Source organism: Pan paniscus, chromosome 2, assembly GCF_029289425.2.
Source record: "Pan paniscus chromosome 2, NHGRI_mPanPan1-v2.0_pri, whole genome shotgun sequence".
NCBI classification, from domain to species: Eukaryota; Metazoa; Chordata; class Mammalia; order Primates; family Hominidae; genus Pan; species Pan paniscus.
Genome location: NC_085926.1, coordinates 163,503,427 through 163,530,166, shown reverse-complemented (window position 1 = coordinate 163,530,166; position 26,740 = coordinate 163,503,427). Strand labels below are relative to the sequence as shown.

At 38.1% G+C, this 26,740-nt stretch overlaps 1 long non-coding RNA gene across 1 annotated transcript in view; it reads right to left on the bottom strand.

The window, feature by feature from the left end:
- LOC117979812 (uncharacterized) overlaps nt 1-26,740 on the bottom strand; it is a 442,597-nt gene that overhangs the window by 16,307 nt on the left and 399,550 nt on the right. Inside the window, exon 12 of the long non-coding RNA XR_010111693.1 lies at nt 21,386-21,459. This is a non-coding gene — a long non-coding RNA (uncharacterized LOC117979812). The remainder of the gene's footprint in view (nt 1-21,385; nt 21,460-26,740) is intronic.

The window sequence follows — 26,740 nt, the reverse complement described above, 5'->3', positions numbered from 1 at the left end:
ATTTTATAAATATAAAATATTTTATATAAATATAAGATAGTCAAAAATACTGTAAAGTGTTTTTTTTTGACATAGTGAGAGATAGGGGTCTAGTTTCAGTCTTCTGCATATAGCAAACCAAACCCAAAGCTAGCGAAAGAAAACAAATAATAAAGGTAAGAGGAGAACTAAATAAAATTGAGAAAAAAATAACAAATTAAAAACTGGTTCTTTGAAAAGATAAACAGAATGGATAACTCATTAGCTAGACTAACAAATAAAATAAGAGAGGATCCAAATAAGCATAATCAGGAATAAAAAAGGAGACTTTACAACTGATACCACAGAAATAGAAAAGATCATCAGAGACTAATATGAACAACTATATATCCACAAACTAAAATGCCTAGATAAAATGGATAAATTCCTGGAAACATACAATCTTCCAAGATTGAACCAGGAAGAAATAGAAATCCTGAACAAATCAGTAACAAGTAGTGAAAGGAAGCCCAGGACCAGAAGGATTCACAGGAAAATTCTACCAAACATACAAGGAAGAACTGGTACCAATCCTCCTGAAAATTCCAAAAAATCAACGAGGAAGGAATTCTCCCTAATTCAGTCTAGGAAGTAGGTTTCACCCCAATACCAAAGCCAGACAAGGACACAACAAAAAAAGAAAACTACATACCAATATGAACATAGATGCAAAAATCCTAAAGAAAATACATTTTGGAATATGCACACATAAGCTTACATTTTTTTTTGCTTCCAAATTGTGTCATATCAAAGGTGGCAAAACTATGAATATCTATATTCATGGATTAAAATAATTATTTAGAGGCCCGCTACTTCCCTATAATTATTGCATTTTGCATAATCTGGATTTATACAATTGGTTTACATTTCTCCTTTAACATGAATAAATTTATTTTTTTATTTTTATTTATTTATTTATTTTTGAGACAGGGTCTTGTTCTCTCATCCAGGCTGGAGTGCAGTGGTGTGATCACAGCTCACTGCTGCCTCAACTACCTGGGCTTGAGGAATTCTCCCACTTCAACCTCCCACGTAGCTGGGACCACAGGCATGCACCACCATGTTTTTTTGTTTTTTGTTTGTTTGTTTTAATATTGTAGAGGCAGTGTCACTGTATTGCCCAGGCTGGTCTTGAACTCTTGGGCTCAAGCAGTCCTCTTGCTTTGGCCTCCTAAGGTGCTGGGATTATAGGCGTAAGCTACTGCACATGTCCAGAATGAAAGTTTAAATTGAAACTTAAACTTATCTTTATTTTCAGCTCTCTGTAGTCTGAATGTGGTAGACTTTCACAGTCTCTGGACACAAATTAGATCCCATTAATGATTAATCTGAACTTTGGTAACTCCATAGTTACATCTGTGTAATTGTAGACTCCCAGACTGTCATTTAAGGTTCACCTTCCAGTGTCTCTGAGAGTATTTAGAAGTCTTTCATGTGTTCCTGGTCGATTTAAATTAGCTGCATATACTCCTGCAATAACAGTACCTTTGACATTGCCCTGACAAACCCGCAATTACATCACCCCCACAGTATTTCTCAGGACTACCACTGCTCCAACAGAAGGGTTTGCCCCTCAGGATGCTCAGCTCCTGGTTGTGTTCCCAATATTTTTTGTAAACCACAGCCTATGCCCCTGACCTTTCATTCCATTTCATTCTTTTCAGGCAACTGTTCTGCCTTGAGCTAGATTCCGGTTACTAACACATAGCCTCTTGGGCCCTTCTGTGAGGTTTTCCTGCTTCAAGTACCCTTCTCTACACTTCCCTGTAGAGTTCTCCAGTGCTATGTCTCATGATAGTTTTACTTTTTTGGACCCAGACATGATTGTCTCCAATATTACTCACTCTTCTCTCCAATATTCTTCTCCTGATGAGTCATACTATTCATATTGACCATAATGTCTTGTCTTTGTTCTTGTAGAAGTAAAATCATTCTATTCTATGATTCAAAGGAGCATTGCATGATTCTCAGTTGTTAGAATTCCTTAATTTACAGCTAGGTCATTACTTTTTGTTTGTTGTGTGTGCGTCTGTTTTAAACAGTTCCAAGAATACGGATGTGCTACATGAGTTTAGATCAACGGTAAAGTCAAGTATAGTCACCATGTTCTCCCAGAAGCTACTTCTACCCCTGGCCATGTTGCTTTTCCTGAATTCAGATTCTGTTAACCACAGTGGATTTATTCCCAGAAATCATATTGATTCCAAAATTTTAGTTTTTTCGTATTTCCCATTATGCCTTCCATCAAAGTTTAAACAATGCCTTTCATAGATATTCCTGTATATGACAAATGCCAGAATGTGGACAAAGCTTAATTTAGTTCCATGTAAATGTTGGACCTGAATGCAAATCATTCATTGCTACCAGATCCTGAAGGTAGAATATATTAACCAATTTTACTTGCCAACTTTATCTGAATCTGTTTTATTTCAGGTATGAAGCCCTGTAGTATAACAAATTCCATTTTATATAACTCTAAAAACCCTGAGCTCCTTTAATGCAAGAACTGGGTCATAAATATTTCTACTCCTTGCCATCTTCAAATTTTAGCATAGCATATACTCATAAGGCAGCATATATATTTTCTGTTCACATCCAATTGGTTAGAACTTTGTAACATTACCGTATCTTGCTACAAAGTATGCTGGAAAATAGTAGTTTATATTCTGTATAGACATAAGTTTTACCAACTTTGAGGTTATATTTTTGTGTGAGAGAAGGGGAGAGTAGGTATTGATAAGTAAGTAGTGATCTCTTCCACAGAGGTCAACTGTATGTGCTTTCTTGATGATGTGTGAAGAAATCACACTAAGAAGACATGAGCATTGGATAAATTCCCCCCCCCAAAATAAATAAATACTCCCAACTCTCTTCTCCATTGATAGAAGACTTGCTTGGATATAAAGAAATAAAGCTAATAGACGAGGAGCTACTTTGAGAAAGGATTGGACAAAATAATATATTATTGAAAGTTATGTAATCTTTATAACTCTCTAGGAATATCAGTTATTTTGAGTTGGACTTGAGTAGTAAGAATTCTTGCTCCCCTTATATTCTTAGGTCCACATTGTTGATAACACTTCTTACACCCAAAAAGCAAAATGATCTCTATTTTCTTTATGCCAGAGGCATGAGAAATTGATTGATTTATTAATTCAACAAATACATCAAAGCACCTACTATATATGCTAGACACTAGGAGAAACAATGGGGAATAAAACAACCCTGAAATTTAAATCTACAAAAAAAAGTAAAGAAAAAATAACCATGATAATAGAGGGTTTTAAAAAGACTTATGAAGAAAATAAATAAAATATTTCAACAGAGAACATTGTAGAATTCTGCATTTGGTATGATAATCAGAAAACCTCTTTGGCTAGGGGATACGTAGAGAAAATCTGTTTGGTAGATCGGTGAATGTTACACAGCTTCATTGTGGTACACAACTCGGCTTTCCTGAGTCTGAGAGTAGGGCGTATATGGAACATATACATCTGCCATCTAGGATCTCTTAAAGGAGCCAATGGCATCACCTAGAAAGTGGGACATTTATTATAGGCACCACTCAAAATAGATGCTAGGCAGAAAGCCACAAAATGATCACAGGGACCCTTGCTATTGCAATTAGCCCTTTAATTGCTAATTGTGAGGATATCTGGGGAGGCCCAAATAAGGAGCCTGCAGATCAGAGCAGCAGTGGAGCACTTGAGGGGGTTGGGTCAGTAGCTATTTACCAACAGGTTTGGGAATATTTTATATTTCACAAACCAGTTATGTAGTACCAGTGCATCTTTGCTGAATGCCAGCTCTGAGCATAAGGAACATTATGGGCAAAGACCTTGAGGCTCAGAAAAAATTAAACTGTTTGAGAGGCAGAAAGAAAGCCAGTGTGAATGGAATAGAACAATTATGCAAAATAACATACAAAGTGGAATGCAGGTGGAATGCAGGTGCCAAATTGGTACGTTTTTACTCTGTAGACTAGAGAGTAATCATTAGTGCTTATTTTAAAGGAAAAATGAATGTTCTGAAAAGTTGTAAGCAAAAGGTATGTCTAAAAAATTGCACGATGGAAAGAACAAAATGAATGAAGCCACTTTAGAAGTTGAATATGTATATCAAGTGGGTGATGGTGATGGCCAGGACAAGGATGATGACATTAAAGATAAGAATAAATTGTTTAAAGAACTATTTAGAAACTAGAACAGACTGGAATTTATTCAACTGGATGTACAGTGTGAGAGTAAAAGAGGAATTACAATGGATTCCTAAGTTTCTAGTTAGGATACATGGTGGCGTTAGAAAAAAAATACTGGGAGAGAAACAGGATTGCTTTTGAAGAGAAACAGGTTTTTCCTTGATTTTGATATTTTATCTCTTTTCCTTAGTGTACATTCCACTGTCTGTGAATATTACGTTATAATTATTCTGAGGAGACTTTAATACATTGGCTCAATCTCTCTGCTTGGCATCACTAAGTTTAAAAGTGGTTAAACCACTTTGGGATTCTGAGGCGGGTGGATCACGAGATCAGGAGATTGAGACCATCCTTGCTAACACGGTGAAACCCCATCTCTACTAAAACTACAAAAAATTAGCCAGGCATGGTGGCGGGCACCTGTAGTCCCAGTTACTCGGGAGGCTGAGGCAGGAGAATGGTCTGAACCTGGGAGGCAGAGCTTGCAGTGAGCCAAGATGGCCCTACTGCACTCCAGCCTGGGCGACAGAGTGAAACGCCTTCTCAAAAAAAAAAAAAAAAGTGGTTAAACATTTTGTTTCTTAAGGTATGATTATGTTCTCAAAAGACCATAAAAATTCCCCAGAATAAAACTGAATCTATGAATTTAGAAGATATAGACAGCTAGATATATTATATTATATATAATATGCAATATATAATTTACATGTTCATGTTTTTGTATGTATGTGTGTGTGTATGAGTGTGTATAGATATATTTAAATGCAAAAAAAATTCTTTGGTTGTTACTCCAAGGAGTATGGGATCAACACTCCTCAAACAAAATTGATTCAGATGCCTAGCCTGATGATGCCAAACATGCCTCAAAAGATTACAAAAGGATTTCTTACTCACATAATGAAACTTTCTGGAGATAGAAGGATGAGCACCCAAATCAATCCACTGGGCTTGAGCAGAGAGAGTGGATTGGGCCCTTATAGTGACTAGAGGAATGTTCTGGGTAAATGTTCCTATGCACCCACAGGGAATTTATGGGCTTCAAACTTCCTGCTAGTGACCAGGGAAGAAGTTAGTGGGTTTTAAAATCAGCTTGGCCTAATGTGGAAAAGAAAGAAAAGTAAAGCTATCAGTGGTCAAAAATGTAGCCATATCCTTTATTATAAATCTCATTGCTAGGTTTTAACATGAGATCCTATATAGCCTTAGTTTTAGAAACTCTTGACCATAAAACAAACCCATAAAATAAAATTACCTTGCAAATAACCAACTGTATTAGTCCATTTTTCACACTACTGGTAAAGACAACCTGGAGATTAGGTATTTTATAAGATAGAAGTGGTTTAATGGACTCACAATTCCACATGACTGAGGAGGCCTCACAATTATGGTAGAAGATGAAAGGCTCATCTCACATGGTGGCAGACAAGAGAAGAGAGCTTGTGCAGGGAAACACCTCATTATAAAACCATCAGATCTTGGGAGACTTATTCACTACCATAAAAGCAGCACAAGAAAGACCTGCACCCATGATTCAACTACCTCCCACTGGATCCCTCCCACAACATGTGGGAATTGTGAGAGCTACAATTCAAGATGAGATTTGGGTGGGGACATAGCCAAACTGTATCATTCTACCCGTGGCCCCTCCCAAATCTTATGTCCTCACATTTCAAAAGCAATCATGCCTTCCCAAGAGTCCCCCAAAGTCTTAACTCATTTCAGCATTAACTGAAAAGTCTATAGTCTAAAGTCTCACCTAAGACAAGTCATGTCCCTTCTGCCTATGAGTCAGTAAAATCAAAAGCATATTAGCTACTTCTTAGATACAATGGAGGTATAGGCATTAGATAAATACATCCATTCCAAATGGGATAAATTGGCCAAAATGAAGGGGCTAAAGGCCCCATGCAAGTCCAAAATCCAGCAGAGCAGTCAAATCTTAAAGCTCCAAAATGATCTCCTTTGACTTCATGTCTCACATCCAGCTCACACTGATGCAAGAGGTGGGTTCCCCTGGTCTTGGGCAGCTGTACCCCTGTGGCTTTGTAGAGTACAGCCTCTCCCCTGGCAGATTTCACAAGCTGGCATTGAGTGTCTGCAGATTTTCCAGGCTCACGGTGCAAGCTGTTGGTGGATCTACCATTCTGGGGTCTGGAGGACAGTGACCCTCTTCTCACAACTCCACTAGGCGGTGCCCAGTGAAGACTCTATGTAGGGGCTTTAACCCAATGTTTACCTTCCACACTGCCCTAGCAGAGGTTCTCCATGAGGGTCCCACCCTTACAGCAAGCTCCTGCCTGGACATCCAGGATTTTCCACAAATCCTCTGAAATCTAGTTGGAGGTTCTCAAACCTCAGTTCTTGACTTTTATGTACCTGCAGGCTCAACACTAAGTGGAAGTTGCCAAGGCTTGGGGCCTGCACCCTCTGAAGCCATGGCCTGAGCTGTACCTTGGTCCCTTTTAGCCACAGCAAGAGCAGCTGGGACGCAGGGCACCAAGTCCTTAGATTGCACACAGCAAGGGGCCCCTGGGCCTGGCCTACAAGCAATTTTTTTCTCCTAGGCTTCTGGGCCTGAGATGGGAGAGATTGCCACAAAGTTCTCTGACATACCCTGGAGACATTTTCCCCATTGTCCTGGTGATTAACATTTGGCTTCTTGTTACTTACGCAAATTTCTGCAGCAAGCTTGAATTTCTTCTTAGAAAATGGTTTTTTATTTTCTATTGCATAGTCAGGCTGAACATTTTTCAAAATTTCATGCTCTGTTTTCATTTAAAACTGAATGCTTTTGAAAGCACCCAAGTCACATCTTCACTGCTTTGTTGCTTAGAAATTTCTTCCACCAGATACCCTGAATCATCTCCCTCGAGTTAAAAGTTCCACAAATCTCTAGGGCAGGGGCAAAATGCCACCAGTTTTTTTTGCTAAAACATAGCAAGAGTCACCTTTACTCCAGTTCCCAACAAGTTCTTCATCTCCACCTGAGACAACCTCAGTCTGGATTTCATTGTCCATATCATTATCAGCATTTTGGTCAAAGCCATTCAATAAGTCTCAAAGGAGTTCCAAGCATTCCTACATTTTCCTATCTTCTTCTGAGCCCTTTAAACTGTTCCAACCTCTGCCTGTTAACTAGTTCTGAAGTTACCTCCTCATTTTGTGATATCTTTTCAGCAATGCCACACTCTACTGGTACCAATATACTGTATTAATTCATGTTCATGCTGCTGATAAAGACATACCCAAGACCAGGCAACTTACAAAAGAAAGGTCTGTTGGATCTACAGTTCTACATGGAGCAAGTCACATCTTACATGGGTGGCAGCAGGGAAAGAGAGAGGTTGTGTAGGGAAACTCCTGTTTCTAAAACCATCAGATCTCGTAAGACCCATTCACCATCACTAGAGCAGCAAAGAAAAGACCTGCCCTCATGATTCAATCATCTTCCTCCAGGTTTCTCCCAAAACACATGGGAAGTATGGGAGCTACAATATAAGATTTGGGTGGGGATACAGAGCCAAAGCATATCAATACCTGAAAGTAGCCACTTGGGAACTGGGTAACAGGCAGAGGTTGGAATAATTTAAAGAGCTCAAAAGAAGACAGGAAAATGTGGGAAAGTTTAGAATTTCCTAGGGCTTATTGAATAGCTTTAACCAAAATGCTGATAATGATATGGACAATAAAATTCAGGCTGAGGTGGTCTCAGATGGAGATGAGGAACTTGTTTGGAACTGAAGCAAAGGTGTCTCTCGTTGTTTTAGCAGAGAGACTGGTGACACTTTGCCCATGCCCTAGAGATTTGTGGAACTCTGAACTTGAGAGAGATGATTTAAGGTATCTGGTGGAAGAAATTTCTAACCAGTGAAGCATTCAAGATATGACTTGAGTGCTGTTAAAGGCATTCAGTTTTATGAGGGAAACAGAGCATAAAAGTTCAGAAAATTTTCGGTGTGACAATGTGATAGAAAAGAAAATCCCATTCTGCAAATCTGCAGAAATTTGCATAAGTAGTGAGAAGCCAAATGGTAATCCCCAAGATAATGGGAAAAATGTTTCCAGGGCATGTCAGAGATCTTCATGGTAGCCCCTATCATCACAGGCCTGGAGGCCTAGGAGGAAAACATGGTTTTGTGAGCCAGGCCTAAGGTCCCTGTGCTATGGGCAGCCTAGGGACTTGGTGCCCTGCATCCCAGCTGCTCCAGCCATAGCTGAAAGGGGCTAACATAGAGCTCAGGCCATGGCTTCAGAGGGTGGGAGCCCCAAGCCTTAGCATCTTCCACATAGTGTTGAGCCTGCAAGTACACAGAAGTCAAGAATTGAGGTTTGGGAACCTCAAACGATATTTCAGAAGATGTATGGAAACACCTAGATATGCAGGTAGAAGTTTGCTGTAGCGGTGGAGTCTTCATAGAGAACCTCTGCTAGGGCAATGCAGAAGGGAAATGTGGGGTGGGGTGGGAGCCCCTACACAGAGTCCGTACTAGGGCATCACCTAGTGGAGTTGTGAGATGAGGGCCACCATCCTCCAGACCCCAGAATGGTAGATCCTCCGACAGCTTGCACTGTGTGCCTGGAAAAGCTGCAGACACTCAACACCAGCCCATGAAGGCAGCTGGAGGGGAGGCTGTACACTGCAAAGCCACAGGAGTGGAGCTGCCCAAGGCTATGAGAACCTACCTCTTGTGTCCGTGTGACCTGGATGTGAGACATGGAGTCAAAAGAGATCATTTTACAGGTTTAAGATTTGACTGCCTTGCTGTATTTCAGACTTGCATGGGACCTGTAGCCCCTTTGTTTTTGCCAATTTCTCCCATTTGGAATAGCTGTATTTACCCCATTCCTGTACCTCCTTTGCATCTTGGAAGTAACTAACTTGCTTTTGATTTTACAGGCTGGTAGAGAGAAGAGACTTGTATTGCCATGGATGAGACTTTGGACTGTGGACTTTTGAGTTAATGCTGAAATGAGTTAAGACTTTGGGGGACTGTTGGGAAGGCATGATTGCTTTTGAAATGTGAAGATATGAGATTTGGGAGGGGCCAGGAGTGGAATGATATGGTTTGGCTTTGCTTCCCCACCCAAATCTCATCTTGTAGCTCTTGTAATTTCTACATACTGTGGAAAGGACCCAGTGGGAGATGATTGAATCATGGGGCCGGATCTTTCTTGTTCTGTTCTCATGATAGTGAATGGATATCAGGAGAACTGATAGTTTTAAAAACAGGAGTTTCCTTTCACAAGCTATCTCTTTGCCTGCTGCTATCTGTGTATCCATGTAGAACTATAATTCCAATAAACCTCTTTCTTTTGTAAAGTGCCCATTCGTGTATATGTCTTTATCAGTGGCATGAAAACAGACTAATACAGATATCTTTAAAGCAGCACCCCACTCTACTGGTACCAATTTACTGTATTAGTCCATTTTCACACTGCTGATAAAGATGTAAATGAGACTGGGTAATTTATAAGGAAAAAGAGGTTTAATGGACTCACAGTTTCACATGGCTGGGGAGGCCTCGCATTCATGGCAGAAGGTGAAAGGCATGTCGCACATGGCAACAACAAGAGAAGAGAGTTTGTGTAGGGTAACTCCCCATTATAAAACCATCAAGTCTCATGAGACTTATTCCCTTATTCACTATCATGTGAACAGCATCCACCCTCATGATTCAATTACCTCCCACCTGGTGCCTCCCACAACATGTCAGAATTATGGGAGCTACAATTCAAGATGAGATTTGTGTGGGGACACAGCCAAACCATATCACCAACCAATTAAAATATCACTCAAATATGTGAAAACAGATTGAGGTGTTAATGTGGATGGCATTTAAAAAGCCAAATACAATTTTTAAAATAGAGGTTAATTTATAAAACTTTTTATAAGATAAAAGTGATACTTTATACATGGGCTTTTGAAAACGCAAAAATGTATAAAGAAAAATATAAATCTTCCACAGACTTACTGAAAAAAATTATGTTAAAATAGTTTCTTCTTGTTACTGTTCTAAATATATATCTGTACTGTATCTGTATCTGATTCTACATATTTACATATGTACATCTATATATCTGTATCCATATCTGCATCTATCTATAATGTTTTCAGCTCAGCAATAATTGTGTTTTAACCTAACATTATCTTAGGTGCTATTCTCTCAGCAAATGTATTGTTCGAAGTTATTCCATTGAATGGGTATTCCAAATATATTTCACCATTATTCTCTCTTTATATAATATGCTGTTTTAAATATTTCTATAATAAAAATTATAAAGCACACTACTGAGAACTTTGAATTCTTTAGCTTGGATGTACTGAGTCAAACAACATGAATGATATTAATATTAACTCATATTTTAAATCTGTTTTTAAAAGAACTTGTGACAATTTCCAAATTTACCACAATATGAGAGTAAATCTCCACAAATAATCACTAGTAGTGGGTGTGTATTTCCAATACACACATCTGTTTATATTCTTTGATAAGATAGTTAAAAATAATATCACAGTTTTTTATCCACACTTCTGTGATGCTGCTAGATAATTCTTGATGAATCTCTGTTGTTTCTACACATCCAGACATTAGTCTTTGTTCTCCAGAACTATAGTCTCAAGAATGTTTTACAAGCCACCCTGGAAAGATAGAGACAGGAACTCCCTCTGGTGCAAATGTATTTACATTTCCAGATAGTAAAGAGAAAGTCAGTAACTTCTTCTGTAGTGATTTAAAGATGTCTTACCCGTGAGTCATTCCAGTTTAATAATTATAGAGACCCTTACACTTCTCCAAAATGAACTTGCTTATATTCCAAGGTATAAAGACAGTGTCTGTCTCAAGAGGGGAGAAGAACAGGTTTGTCAGCAGCCCATTTATAAGACTAGAGTGTCCTAAAGGCGAGGTTCCTTTCCTGGAATGCTTCCCCATGGTATATTCATGTACCACCTGGCCCTTATCATGTTGCCCTGTGAAAATTGGGGCTCAGAGAACTGATGTGAAATGTTACTCTGGATAATCTACTGCATTGAATAAGAAACTTTGCTCTTACTCAGAAGTCTAATATCTTTCCACCAGATGAAACTGTAAAATTATGACTGGCTAACTTGCTAGCTTGCTGGCAGAGTGAATTCTCAAATGCTGAAATTTCTGACTTGGCATCTTAATGCTAGTGATATGGACAGGAGGCAGGGACCTAGTAGAAGAGGGCAATTCCCTTGCAAAGGCCCCACCCTCAAGCCTGGTAATCCATGTCCCTCAATGGGAATAGGCATTCATGTTTTTGTGCCCAAATGCTGCCTTTACCAAAACCACTCTGGCCTGCCATGCTCCTATCCTGTATGCATATAAACCCCAAGCTCCACTGACAGAGTGGCAGAACAGCACAGCAGTGAAAGAAAGAAGAGAAGGAGCTTTTGAACGTTGAGAGGAGTTTGTCTGGGGATGGTCAGAGAGGAGATCGGCCGCGAGCCAGCTGAACTCCAGGGAAAGATGATCTTCTCACTCCATCTCTTTTTCAGCTCCTCATCCATTCTGCTGAGAGCCACCTCCATCACCCGATAAAATCCCCGCATTTACCATCCTTCAAGTCTGTGTGAGCTGATTCTTCCTGGATGCTGGACAAGGACCTGGGTACCAAGAGGGCAGGGTGTAAAAGGCTGTCACCCTGACTCCACTGAGCTGGTTAACATTTAGCCACCCACAGATGGCAAAACTAAAAGAGCATCGTAGCACCCCTAGACACGGCAAGTGCTTTTGGGCTCTTGCCCCAGCTCACCTGCATGTTCCCATAAGGGGTTTGAGTGCATGGCGGCCGAGTAAATGAGTCACACCCCTGCTGCAAGTACCACTAAGGGGTCAGGGAACTCCTCCGTCTTAACTGGGGGCTCGCCTGTGATCCAGGGGTTCAGCACAAGGGTGAGTACAGATGCAGAGCTGTCAGATCTGCCTCTTTTCCAAGACCCTGACATCTCCCTCTTTCCTTTGAGTAAAATAAATATTGGCTCTGTTTTTCTTCATGGAGGTCTAATCGTTCCATGGAACCGGAGTAGAGTCCTGGGGCAACCAAAAACATCTTTTGTTGCTGGAAGGCCCCAAGACTATACTTCTTTGGCCAAGATCCCCAGACTTTGCTGTGGTGTCTTTTGTTTTTTCATGGCTTGAAATGGCTCCTATCTCTTCTGTATAATGTTAAGGGTAATGCTGCAAACTACTGAGATGTTACTAAGTACAATGTATGTTTGGCCCAGCAATCAAGGGAGCAATTTAGAACAATTTGGTTTCCATTTGTTCTTAGTGGTGCGACCCCAAACTTCACCCTAATGGCTGCAGGTGATGCGTGGGATGGACAAGGTGCAGTGACTTACCACCTTACTGCCTCCCCTTCTGACTTGGGCACCTGGGCCTGTCTGCAGCATGCACAAGCTGTGCCCAGTGGCCATGAGGGGTGGGAAAAAACCATGGCTGCCACTGGGCCCCCAGTGCCTCCTGATTGCTGCACCAGTAGAGCCTTTCCTCCAATGGTTGAGTGGTCCTTACTGGTCTGAACCGGGGAAGGGATACAGTAGTTGAAGAAACCCATTTGTACAGAGCAAGAAGTTCCTCCCAAAACACACTTTTTTTTTTTGTACTTTAAGATGTTTCCTTTATTCTTTTCTAAGTGAGAGGGTTCCTATCTCCAGCACTCTGCTTATAACAAGAAAAACAATGGATGACCGACCCCTGCTGGCTGATAACTGCAAATTTACCAGGGCCCATCTGAGACTTAATCTAAACAGATCCATGCAGCCCCTGAAATTTGTCCCAAAATCAATTCTAGGCTTCAGATTGAGGCCCTAGAATGAAAAACCGGATCTGAGGGATCCGAAGCTAGGCAACAGGCACAATGTAAATGGGTAGGACCAATTCCTGCTAACTAAATCCCTGTTTCATGGAAGGAGGCCATGCTCCATGACATAGATGAGGCCCAGGGAACTCAAAGGTTGTTTACAGCAGGGAAAATAGGGCATAATGGGTAAGAGAAGATACTCCCACCCAATAGCCCTTCCTCTGTTAGCACAGGTGAAAATCACTTTGGCACCCGTGGGTGGCACCTGCCAAGGTCGCCAGGACTAGGGGACAAGATGGAAGAGAAAGAAAGGATGCCCACTTTCTCTCCATTACACCTCTGGTTATCACTGAAAGAAGAAAGCAAATGAAGGATGCCTCTATTTCCCTGTCTTTTAGAATTGGAAACCAGCTATCTTCACCATCCCCAGGTTATACTTCTCTGGAGTGTATCCTGAACCAATGGGACTGCTTTGACCCTCAGACTATGGAGGAAAAATGCCTCATATCCCTCTGCACAAAGGTTTGGCCAAATTATAGTTTACAAGAAGGACTGGTTTGGCCTCAGGAAGGACCCATTCATTTTGATACAGCCCTGCAGTTGAACCTTTTCTGTAAACATGAGGACAGATGGTCTGAGGCCCCGTATGTGCAGGCTTTCTTTACCTTGCATGGCAATCCAGACCTTTCCTGACAGTGTAGGATTTATCCATCCCTCCTGTTTGCCATCTCAGGGGAGGTTACAAGGGGCAATCCCAGGGAACTAATAAAACAAATCCCAGAAGCACCTCCAACAGAGAAGCCAGCTCCCTGCAGCCTTGCTCCTCTAGGTCTACCTCATCCTCCCTATCCAGCTTCTCTCTCTTGCTTGCCCCCTCCTAGAAATCCTCACCCTAGACAAGCCCCAGTCTCGCTCTTGCTCTCCAACAGATGCCTGGTGAATTTGGCCTCAGTAAGTCCAGGTTCCCTTCTGTCCACAGAACTTAAAACAGATTAAGGAGGATCTTGGCAAGTTTTCAGATGACTCTGACAGATAAATAGAGGCTTTCCCGAATTTCACCCAAGTATTTGAGCTCTCCTGGAAAGACTTTATGTTACTTTTGAATCAGACCCTGACTAACACTGAGAAGCAGGCTGCCCTGCAAACAAGAGTGAGATTTAGGGATGAGCTTTGTATCACATATAGCATCAGGGAAGGGGACAAACTTTATCCAACTGGAAGAGAAGCAGTACCAATAGATGACCCTGGATGGAATCCCAATGATGAAATGGGAGAATGGAAGAGGAGACTTTCAGGAGTGCATAATGGAGGGGTTACACAGGACTAGGACCAAGCCTCTCATTTATACCAAGTTATCCATGATAAACCAGGGATTTGATGAAAATCCCACTGCCTTCCTGGAAAGGCTAAGAGAGGTCTTGGTCAAGCACACTTGTCTATCTCTTGATTCAGTCGAGGGACAACTAATCCTGAAAGAGAAATTTATTACTCAGGCAGCTCCTGATATCATGAAGAAGCTGCAGAAACAGGCCCTGGGACTAGATAGCACTTTAGAGAACCTCCTGAAAGTGGATACCTTGGTTTTTTATAAGTGAAAATGAGGCCTGAGAGAGACAGAGAGGAAATGCAGGAAAGATACAGGAGCATTAATGGCCACCAGGCAAGCCAACAAATCCCAGAATTCCCAGGATACCCCCTTTAACTGGTACAGATGTGGCAAGCCAGGGCATTTTAGGAAGGATTGTCCAGGAAGCATGAGGTAGCCACCTTGACCTTGTCCAATCTGAAATGGGGACCACTGGAGGAGGGTGGACTGTCCCCAGAGATGCTGGTCACCAGTTCCAGACAAATCTCCCAAATGGTCCAGCAGCAGGGCTGATGAGTCCCAGAGCTCATCTCTTCAACTTCCCGGTGGTCCAGACCACCATTACCATCCAGGAGCCCTGGGTAATTCTGAAAATCAAAGGGAGAAAAGTGGACCTCCTTTTGGAAACCAGAGCTGGTCTCAGTTCTCCTCTCCAACACAGGGCCCTCTCTCCTCTTAGCATGACCATGAGGGGCATCTCAGGAAGGCCTTTTACTGAATATTTTTCCCAACCTCTTAGTTGAAGTTGGGGAGACCTTTTGTTCACCCATGCATTTCTAATTATGCCTGAAAGCCCAACTTCTCTGTTGGGCAGGGATATTCTGGCCCAACTGTGGACTGCCATCCTGATGGCCCCTGGGCAAACTCTTTGTCTCACTCTATTGGAGACTGATATTAACCCAGAAGGTTGAGCAATTGAAGGGAAGATTGGCTAAGCCACAACCACCCTACGGGTCAAGGTCCACCTTAAGGATTCCACCTCCTTTCCTAACCAGAAACAATATCCCCTGAAACTAGAGTTTAGGAATGGACTAGAAGCCATCATTGATAACTTTAGGATGCAGTGCCCCCTCAAGCCCTGCAATAGCCCTTGTAATACCCTGATATTGGGGGAACAAAAACCCAATGGGGAATGGAAACTAGTTCAGGACCTCCACCTTGTTAATGAGGCTGTGGTTCTGATACATCTGGTGGTTCCCAATCTGTATACCCTGCCAGCTCAAATACCTGAGGTAACTAAATGGTTCACAGTCCTGGACCTAAAGAATGCCTTTTTCTGCATACCATTATACTCTGACTCTCAGTATTTGTTTGCATTCAAGGATCCTTCTAACCAAACCACCCAGTTAACCTGGACAGTGTCACCTCAGGAATTCTGAGACAGCCTCCACTTTTTTGGGCAGGTAATTATCAAGAGACCTCTCTGAGTTCCTTTATCCTCAGGTTAAAGCTTTACAATACATAGATGACATTCTCCTCTGGGCTCCAACAGAGGAAATCCCTAAGGAAGGCAGTAAGGCTCTTAATTTTCTAGCTAACAGATGATATAAGGTTTCAAAATCTAAAGCTCAGCTCTGTCAGACCCCAGTGAAATACCTAGGCCTAGTCCTGTCAGAGGGGACTAGGGCATTGGTCAAAGAAGCGTTTAAGAAAATCTTCTCCTTTCTCCTCCCCAAAACTGTCAAGTAACCAAGGGAATTCTTGGGCATTACAGGATTCTGCAGTCTGTGGATACCTGGGTAGAGTGAAATAGCTTGTCCCTTATACCACTTAATAAAGGAGACTCAGGCAGCTAAAACTCACTGTCTAATTTGGGAACCAGAGCCTAGAAAGGCTTTTGACCAACTAAAACGAGCCTTCCTTTAGACACCAGCCATTTATCTCTCCATAGGAAAAATGTTTAATCTTTATATGTCAGAAATAAAGGGAATGGCACTGGGAGTTCTAACATAGGCCCAGGGTACAGCCCAGTAGCCTGTTGCCTACCTAAGTAAGGAACTTGATTTAGTAGCCAAAGGGTGGCCGGCTTGCCCCTGAGCAGTCTCAGTGGTAGCCTTGCTTGTAACAGAGGCTATTAAGTTAACCATGGGGAATAACTTAACTGTTTATGCCTGCATAATGTGGTAGGACTACCATCTACTGCCTTCTTTATGTTTGTTTGTTTTTGAGATGGAGTCTTGCTCTGTTGCCCAGGCTAAAGTCTTGGCTCACTGTAACTTCTGTCTCCTGGGTTTATGTGATTGTCCCGCCTCAGACAGCCAAGTACCTGGGATTACAGGTATCTGCCACCACACCAGGCTAATTTTTGTACTTTTAGTAGAGACAATGGGGTTTCATCTTGCTGATTAGGCTTATCTCCAACTGTTGACCTCAGGTGATCCACCCACCTTGGCCTCCCAAAATGCTGGAATTATGTGTGTAAGCCACCATGCCCAGCCCAGGACTACTGTCTTCTGAGGGGAGTCTCTAACTAACAGACAACCACCTCCTCAGGTACCAAGCTCTGCTATTAGAAAGATCTGCAGTTCAATTATATATATATATATATATTGGGGTAAAATACTTCCATTTCTTTTAGGGCTTGTTATCTGTCATATGATGCTATACTAGAGTAAGATTAGAATTTGGTATGTTATTGCTACAAAAAGTCTGTTTTGTCAGACTTAAGATCTCTGTTTTAATGTTAATACTGGTCAGTTGTGCCTGAATGAGGCATTTCCAAGCCCCTTTTCTTTTCATGGCCTGAACTAGTTTTTCAGGTCAACTTTGGAATGCCTTTGGCTGAGAGGAGGGGTCCATTCAGTCTGTTGGGGGGCTTAGAATTCTGTTTTGTGTTTACAGAGCACTACCATTATCAGTGACCCCTTCCCTTCCCTTTCTAATCACTGTTTCCTGTCAAAGATAATCATTAAGCTGATTCCTAACACAGTGAAAGGGTTTGATGAGTCTGTTTCTGAAGTTTTCATAAATCAAAGTATTCAGTGTAAAACTCCTCTGTATCATTTTTTTTTCATCTATGTGGTTATGTGTAGTTTTCTCATAGTTCTATAGCAGAATTTTTCAATCTTGCACTATGCACATTTTGGACTGGATAATTCTTTGTTATGGGAACTGTGCATGGGAAGATATTTGGCAGCATTGCTGGTATATGCCCCTTAGAAGCCAATAACATTTCTCCAGTTGTGTCAACTAAAACTGTCTCTAGACATTGTCAAACATCCTCTGGGGATGAAATAGTCTCCAGCTGAGAACCACTGTCCTATAGAATTCAAGTTAATATGATAAAAATTGTTAACCAATTTTACTATTGGTTGGTATTTTAGTTGTTTCTCTTATTTTATTTGCTGGTATGAACATTCTGCTACATATCTTGTGGTAACAATAGGCAAATCTGTTTGGTATATACATAAGGGAGGGATCACTGAGTCAAAATGTTAGTCGTAGTAGATATGCTAAGCAGTACTTTAGAACTGGTTGTGCCAATTTATTCTTCCATTAGAAGTGTGTGTGTTATATTTTCTATACAATTGTTGGTATTTTTCAGCCTTAAATTTTAGTGCTTCTGGTAGATATCAAGTGTTATCTGTTTGTGGTTTTCCTTTGTGTTTTTCATTAAGTAATTAAAGGCACTGCTTTTTCAGTCCATTTAATGTTGAGTGTACATTTGAATAAGTTTTTATGACTATATGTTCAAAATTTTTGCAGATTTTTGAAAATTAATTTGACCCATCTTTTGGGGAGTCCTTTATACTTGCTAGGAGTAAATTGATTGTTAGATGTATATATAGCAAATGTAGCTTGCCTTTTTATTTTCTAAATGGTTTTTTTTGATGAGCAGTTATGTTTAACTTTAATGTAATTCCATTTATGTATCTTTATAGTTAGTATTTTTTGTGTCCCACTTGATAAATTTGATATACACTAGATATTTCATATTTTCTTCTAGGACTTTTAGTGTTTTACCTTTCGCTTTTAGAATTATAATCCCTAATAAATTAATATTTTATATAGGGTGAAATGAAATAAAATCTACTTTTTCTAATGGGAATATCCAATTGATACAGCACTGTTGATTAAAAGACCATTCTACTCCCATTGTAATTTATATGTTATGTAATTCACTATGTCATGGCATTATTACACTTATGTTATAAAACAGGTGACTTACATGGCAGCATGCTCATTCTCAAAAGGAAACATTTCAAAAGAAAGCTTATGCTTAAGAGTGCTCTGTTTTATATTTTCTTCCACAGTTTTTGACACCTTGACTCAGGTCAATACTGGACTTGCTGCTCTTCAACCTGGATTACTTCAGCAACGATAGTTTGCAGCAGATCTGTCTCTCTCTCTCTCTTATTTTTTTTTTTTTTCATTTTCAGATTCTCCTACTGAACATCTGAATAAGTCTTGCTGATGACCACTCTGTCGTCTTTCTTTAAAGACTACTGATACGGTTTGGCTCTGTGTCTCCAAACAAATCTCATCTTGAATTGTAATCCCCATGTGTTGAGGGAGGGACCTGGTGGGAGGTGATGTGATTATGGAAGTGGTTTCCCCCATGCTGTTCTCATAATAGTGAGGTCTCAAGAGATCTCTTGGTTTAAAAGTGGTTGGCAGGTCCCCCCTCACTCTCTCTCTCTCCTGCCACCTTGTGAAGAAGGTGCTTGCTTCTCCTTCGACTTCTGCTATGATTGCAAGTTTCCTAAGCCCTGCAGAACTGTGAGTCAGTTAAAGCTCTTTTCTTTATAAATTACATAGTCTCAGCCACTTTTTTATAGCAGTATGAAACGGACTAATACAACCTCCTAAATCATTACTATTTCCTTTATTGTCTTTGAATAAGTTTCTTTTAATCTTTTCATTACTCAGGGCTGTTATAGGTGACATGGAAATGTACAGCCCAGTTTCCATAGGCATAAATATTTGTTTCCGGATTTGTATCCATATTTAAATATAAGCATTCATTGAAACTCCAAGTCATTGTCCAGATTTAGCTCTCTACAACACGGAAAAATTCTAAAACTATTTCCCCTAAGAGACCTTAGAAGATCAAATATATCTTTTGAATAATAAATAAATATAAAAAGCAATATAAATATAGAAATAAAAAGACTAAAATATCCAAACTTAAACTCTTCTCTTCCTCTTGATTCAACTTTTGTTTGGCCTCCTTTGTGACCTCGACTTGAATTCCTCCATCCCCTTGCTCTGTTCCTGCTCTTCCTACTTCTGTACTTTGCAAGAACCTCTTTTTTTTCCCTCTACCTCCTCTTGCTGAGCACACAATTCTCATTAGATTATATCTCATTACAATGTCTTATAAAGAGTTAGATATCATGATTAGCCGTATTTTTATTGGTTAAATCTTGTTCCTGATTAATATAATCTAATGAAATATCTAGCCCTCAAAAGAAAAGACAAAAGTCAACAAACAATTTACGTTTTTCCATAAGACATATACCCTAGAATGCCCTAATATCTACCAATTATTTCATCATTTTGTGGAACTCAGTGATACTAATATTTGGTCGGAAAAAGTAAAATAGATTATCAAAATTGTATTCAATATAAGGATCAAAATTTAACAACAGATATATATATATTTATGTATGTCATATAAAAATAACATTATAATACTGTATGTTATATGTGTTATACATAACATATATATACACCTGTATATGTTATATAATATCATTTTACATGTTACATGTCATTTATATATGTTATATGTAAATAACATATATATACACACTATATATTATGTATATACAGCCATGTGTCATTTAATGACAGGAATACATTCTGAGAGATATTAGGCAATTTCTTCATTGTGTGAACCTCATAGAGTGTACTTACATAGAGTAGGTATAGTCTACTACACATCTACGCCATATGGTATAGCCTATTCCTCCTAGGCTACGACCCTGTGTAGCAGGTACTGTACTCAACATTGTAGCCAATTATAATACAATTGTAAAAATTTTTGTATATAAACATAGAAAAGATACAGTAAAAATAGCATATAAATGATTTTTTTAATAGTACACTTGTATAAGGCACTTACCATGAATGGAGCTTGCAAGACTGGAAGTTGCTCTGAGTGAGTCAGTGAGTGAGTGGTGACTGAATATAAAGGCCTAGGGCATTACTGTATACTTTATCAACACTGTACACTTAAACTACAATAAACTTATAAAATAAATTTTTTTCTTCAATAATGTTATCCTTAGATTACTGTAACTTTTTTGCTTTATATACTTTTTTAACTTTTTGACTCCTTTGTAATAACACTGTCTAAAACACACGCTGTATGCTATACAAGAATATTTTCTTTTTTGTATAGTCTTACTCTATAAACTTTTTTATATTTTTAAAGTTTCTTTTTCACTCTTTAAGTTTTTTGTTAAAAATTAAGACAAAAGCACATGCATTAGTCTAGTCTGCACAGGGTCAGGATCATCAATATCCCTTCCTTCTACCACCTCATCTTGTTTCTCTGGGAATTCTTCAGGGGCAATAACAGGAAGTGAAATTGTAATCTCCCATGATAACAATGTCTTCTTCTGAAATACCTCCTAAAGGGCCTGTCTAAGGCTGTTTTACAGTTAGCTTCTTTTACAAGTAGAAGGAGTACATTCTAAAATGAAAACAAGAAGGCTAGTATAGTAAATACATAAAGCCATAACATATTTATTATCATTATCAAATATTTTATGCTGTACATAATTGTATGTTCTATATTTTTATGTGGCTGGCAGTGCAGTAGGTTTGTTAACATCAGCATCACCACAAACCCATGAGTAATGTGTTGCAGTACAACAGCTATGACATCACTAGGTGAGATAACTTTTTCAGCTTCATTATAAACTTATGGGACCACCACTGTATATGAAGTCCATTGTTGAGCAAAACACCTTTATGTAGCACATGACTGTATGAGAGAAAGAGAAAGAGAGAGAGAGAGAACTTACTAAGACCTCTTCATATGCTTCATAGCTATTCTTGAAGTTCTTCCAGTAAAAAGTAATTGGTCAAAATTGCACTCCTGAAACAGAAAATAAATAAATAAATAAGTTCATCTCATTCTAGCCTTTTGAGACATTGCTATTCTCAGAGGAAAAAACATTACAACTGTCATATCCACCTTTCTCAGTGATGGTATTTAACCAAGTGTGCCAGGTTTTGTTAGCAAACTAAAAAACAAACAAGAAATAGAATGGCAGCTCTTTCTAGCTCTCTGAACTACTAGGTTTTTTTTTTCTTCAAAACTTTAAGATCCAGAAAAAGAAAAAAAATACAAACCAAATTATTAGCTTTTCATATTAGAAATTAGATAAACCCAAGAACAAGGACACCTTTAGCCTAGCCTAGACAAAGATGTCTGATAATATTTTAAGGCAAAAGGGTAATGGAAGAAAACTTTCCCTATTTTAGCTGAAAAGATAGACTCCAGTCGCACCTGCAAGGAAGTAGCTACTCACCTACCTACAATTTCTATTAACGAAAAAGGAAGAAAAATTTCATGCAATTGCAAAACTGGAACATTCCATTTCTTGTTACTTCCCAGGGTTACACTCCCTACTATAAACCATATGACCCTTCCGTCATTTCTTTTTCAGAGTAACAAAGACATTTTATTGGTAGAAATCTGAGATACCACACAAACACTGCTTTTGCCTCACTCAGTTCCTGTCTCTCTGGAACTTATCAATATACGTTTATGTTTAGTGATGTTACTCCAGTGAATTTGTGGGAACAAGACTTATTTGGAAATGAGGTGCCATTATAAAAGATAAACCAGATGACCTCATTCTGAAAATTCCAGAAGGAGATGAATTCTGATCCATAGTTTTGTGATAGCCTGGAGTGATCACTCACTCTGATGCCTTCCCTACCAACATCTCAGACCTTGACTCTGTTCCCAATAGCCTTTTGGCTAAAGAAAGTTTATATCTAAAGCAGATGAAAGAGGCTGAAGCCATAAAGATCTTCATCAATCCATCTATGTCTTACTGAAACTAACCCAATGTCTATTAATGAAAGAGACTTTTGAAGACCCATCATACTACATACCTCCAAAAAGTACTCAAAGTTTCCTATATTAGCCCTTGTTATGCCTCTTCTGCCCATCAAAAAGCCAAATGAGTGTGGTTACTACCTTGTACAAGATTCATGGACCATTCATTAACAAGTTTGTACTCCCTCATTCTTTGCAGTTTTCAACCATAATACAATTCAAAAATACCTTACCCCTGAGGCAGGTAACTTCAGTGGTAGATCCATATTCAGCATTTTTCTCTTAAGTATATCTTTCCATCCAACCTCATGATACCTTTTTATATTTCCTTAGGGAAATAAATAATATACGTGATAGTTACATTCCTCAGATTTACAGAAATGTTCTATTAGTTTTTGCAAATACCGAGCCAGTACTCCACTCTTATATTATAAATGGATGGTTTTCTGTTCTGTGCTTCAGTCAGAAAGTCTTACAGGATTGATTTCCTCCTTTTTCTGACAAAGATTTTAAAAACAAACTTCAATTTTTTTAGATACAAGTGCATTTTCTAGGCCATGACAATACGCAAAATGGTAAATCTTGTTGCCTCAAAAATTCGAAGTTATTTTTCATTTTCTCTGACCAATTAGTAGTAGGGAACTTAGAGAAAATCTTGTTCTCATAAGACGCTGTACAAAGAAATGCTAACATTTTTGAACTTAATGACACTTTGTATATAATGGAATGAAAGCTGAAAAATCTGAGCCTTTGGCTTAGAGAGATTCACAAGAGACTGTCTTCACTAACATTAAGCATTTCCTTCAAAATCCCTTTCCTTGGACTACATAACCATAAAACTTTTCTTCTATTTGTATAGAAAACTTAGGACAAGTTAAGAAACTTTGATCTAAAACAGACCGCTAGACATGGCCTTCATCCAGAGCCTTCAGATCAAGACACCTGAATGCAGAAAGCCAAAAACTGCTACAACTATCTTTGTATCTTTCTCCTCTAAATTTTAATGGCTTTTAATTCCCTCTCTCTGTTAGTTTAGTGTTACTGATTGCCAAGATGAGATTCTACAAGTTATTTCTTCAGTCTTCTTTGTCTAAACACCAAAGATTAAACCTGTCATTTATATTACACTTGGCACCAATGAGTCCACACTCTAGCTAAAGGTTTAATCAGATTGCTGAGTTTGTACCATTTTCCCTAGGAAACTATATCCTTGTGCAAAATAATAATAATACCACTTTCCTTTCACTACATACTGCTAAAGAGACTTGAGAATAATTAATATTTTAAAAAATCAAAATAAAAAAGTCAAAATCATTGTAGACTATTATTCCCCACAAAGAAGTTGTGTGTTTAACTAAATCTAATGATTAAAGGTAACTGAAAACAGGTTTTACAAAAACACCATAAACTTCCTTCTCTTATTCTTCAGGACTAAATAAGGTTTTTTTCTCTAAACCTTCAGGACAAAATTTGACTATTCATTGCCTTCTACAACCTTATATACTACATTCCCATTTGCCCTGTTGCTAGCCTGATTGCCAACTCTACTAAATGCTCTGACAGTTTTAAGTTTAGGAGACAATCTTGTTTTTTCTTTTCTATTTGATTCTTATTAAGTTTAGGAGACAATTTTGATATATGCCTCCAACCAGAAATCACCCCAAAGTTCCTGCTTTTCAAAAGAAATTAAATTTTTATGACAAAGTGTCATAATTTTTATGATTCCAACCTTATCAAAACTATGCAGCAATTTTTAAAAATAAATTTAACATTCATTTGAGAGCCATTGATCCTAGAAATTCTTCATGAATACAAACAAAGCTATTTGATTAATTCTTCTTCATACTTAAATATAGACTCTGGGTCACATTGGTTGAATATTTTCAATCTCTGGGACCCAAGATTACTAGATAATTCCTACTTATTTGATAGCTATTAAAACGTATAATTTTTATGAGTATTTCAGTTTTGTAATAATCTGACTTAATTCTTTTAAATGATAAAAAATTCTTACTCTTTTTTTTTTATTGCAGATACTGAAACCTTAAATAACTATGGCCCCTACGTAGAAAGGCGGGGTCTAAATTTCCAAGAGAATATTTACTGGAATTTGAGGAAGTTTAAGCCTGAATAAAGATATAACAAACTATGTCTACCAGTGAATGGTGGATAGCTGTTTTGTCTCCTAGTATGTAGCTTTGACAGCCATGCGAAAGCTCAGAAACATAATTTATTATGCCATGATGAAAAAAACATTAATAACCTAGGCAAGCTAAGTAAGGCTGTAAGACTTGGTAAAAACTGGACAAGCTGTGATGCAATAGAGAAAGACTTTAAATATACTCAGCTTCCAGGGAAGTACACGTGTTGACTTAGGGAAAGAAGAATACACACATCTAACAAGAGACGTATTGGATATTTTTCAATATAAACAAAAAGGTTAGGAAAACTAATAAGAAATTAGAGGAAAAAGTAAGTGTTATGCAAATTTATATCAAATTTCTCTTCTCTACAGATTCAAAATAAGAATGAAACCTATTCTCTTGGCTTAATCAAGACTCTTGACTAAAATGCATTGTCCGAGACATTCTGATAATTATGATATTACTATTTGATATCTGCATAATTGTTTGCTCTGTTCTGAAAGACTCTTAAATGCTCTGCACAGAAACTCATTGGTCAGATAATTTAAATTCAACTACAAAGACAAAAGTTACAAGAAGCCCTGATGTCTACAATAACCAGTGAATCTGTGACCATAATTAATATGAGCAGTATCAATCTAGAATTCTGAACAAATCTAAATGTGATCAAATTATAATACCCAGCAACCGGTTGAACAGTAGAGGGGACTGTGAGAGACCTTGAAGACATAAAAATTATTCCATTGAAAGTGTTGTATAATATTAGCACCTACCTTTATTTGCCCCATCCTTCTTGGTAGTCTCATGACTTTAACACCCATGTGGCTGGACACACATTGCTCAAAAAACTTTTATTAAACTACAATTACAAATGTTCCCTTTTCCAAAAACTGTTTTTGGCCAATCATTCTCCAATCTAGGTGAATTAATTTTGCTTTTTTCTCTTGCTTAAGCTCTATTAAATTTCATCTGTCTTCTCTAATTTATACTACATCATTTTAAGGGAAGACTTTATTGATCTTCTTCCTAAGAATAATTAATATTTTTATAATATTGATCTTGCCAATTCATGATCATGGTATATACTTCTATTTAATTTAGGTCTGTAATTTATCTTAAAATATGTTTGTGGCTTTTAGTGTTGAAGTTTTCCACATTTTTTGTTAGAAGTTTTTCCTTGGTATTTAATTTGTATGCTATTGTAAATATTATTTTATTTGTAATTTATTTTATTTTTGTTTATTATTATCATATAAAAATAAAATTAATTTTATACATTGATCTCTTATTAAAACCTGTTTGCTAAATTTATTTAAATTCACTTATTAATTGTAATGTTTATTTTGAAGATTCTTTTGGATTGTCTCTATCCACAAACACACTGTCTGTAAATAATGAGAAGTTTTTTTTATTCAAATTATTAATTTTTTTTTTCTTGTCTTATTGTATTGGTTAGGGCCTCTAATACAGTGTTGAAAAATGTTGATAACTAACACATATCTATGTAAAAAGAAAATTTAGTAAAATATCACTAAATATGGTGTTTGCTATAGTTTTTTCTAGTAGATATTGTTCTAAAATTAAAGATGCCCTCTTCTAATCCTACTTTGCGCTAAGAATTTTCATCATGAATTAACTTTGAATTTTTTGTCAAATGCTTTAGTACATCTAACAAGATGTTCTAATAATCTTTTCTCCTTTTCTTTCTGTTAACATGGTAAATTTATAGGGTTTTGAATATTAGGCTATTATTATATACTTGGAATAATCCTGTTTAGTCATGAACTATTATCCATTCTGTATAACACTGGACTTGATAAAATGTTTTTTACAATTTTTGCATCTATGTTTAAAAGATAGATGGGCCCATCATTTTCTTTTCCTTTTTGCAGGTGTTGATTCCAAATTTACACTGGGTTCATAAGATAAATTAGAATATATTTCCTCTTTTTCTATATTCTGGAAAGGTCTGCATAAATCTAGTGTTATTTCTTTCTTGAATATGAGGAAAAAATAACTTTAAGATATTCAGGTTAATAAATTACATATTAACTTATTTAAATAGATAATTTTGTTCTATTTTATTTTACCTTTTTGATAAATTTTGTTTAAATTTCTATTTTAATTATATTTATTTGTTCAAACTAGTATTTTATCTGACTAAT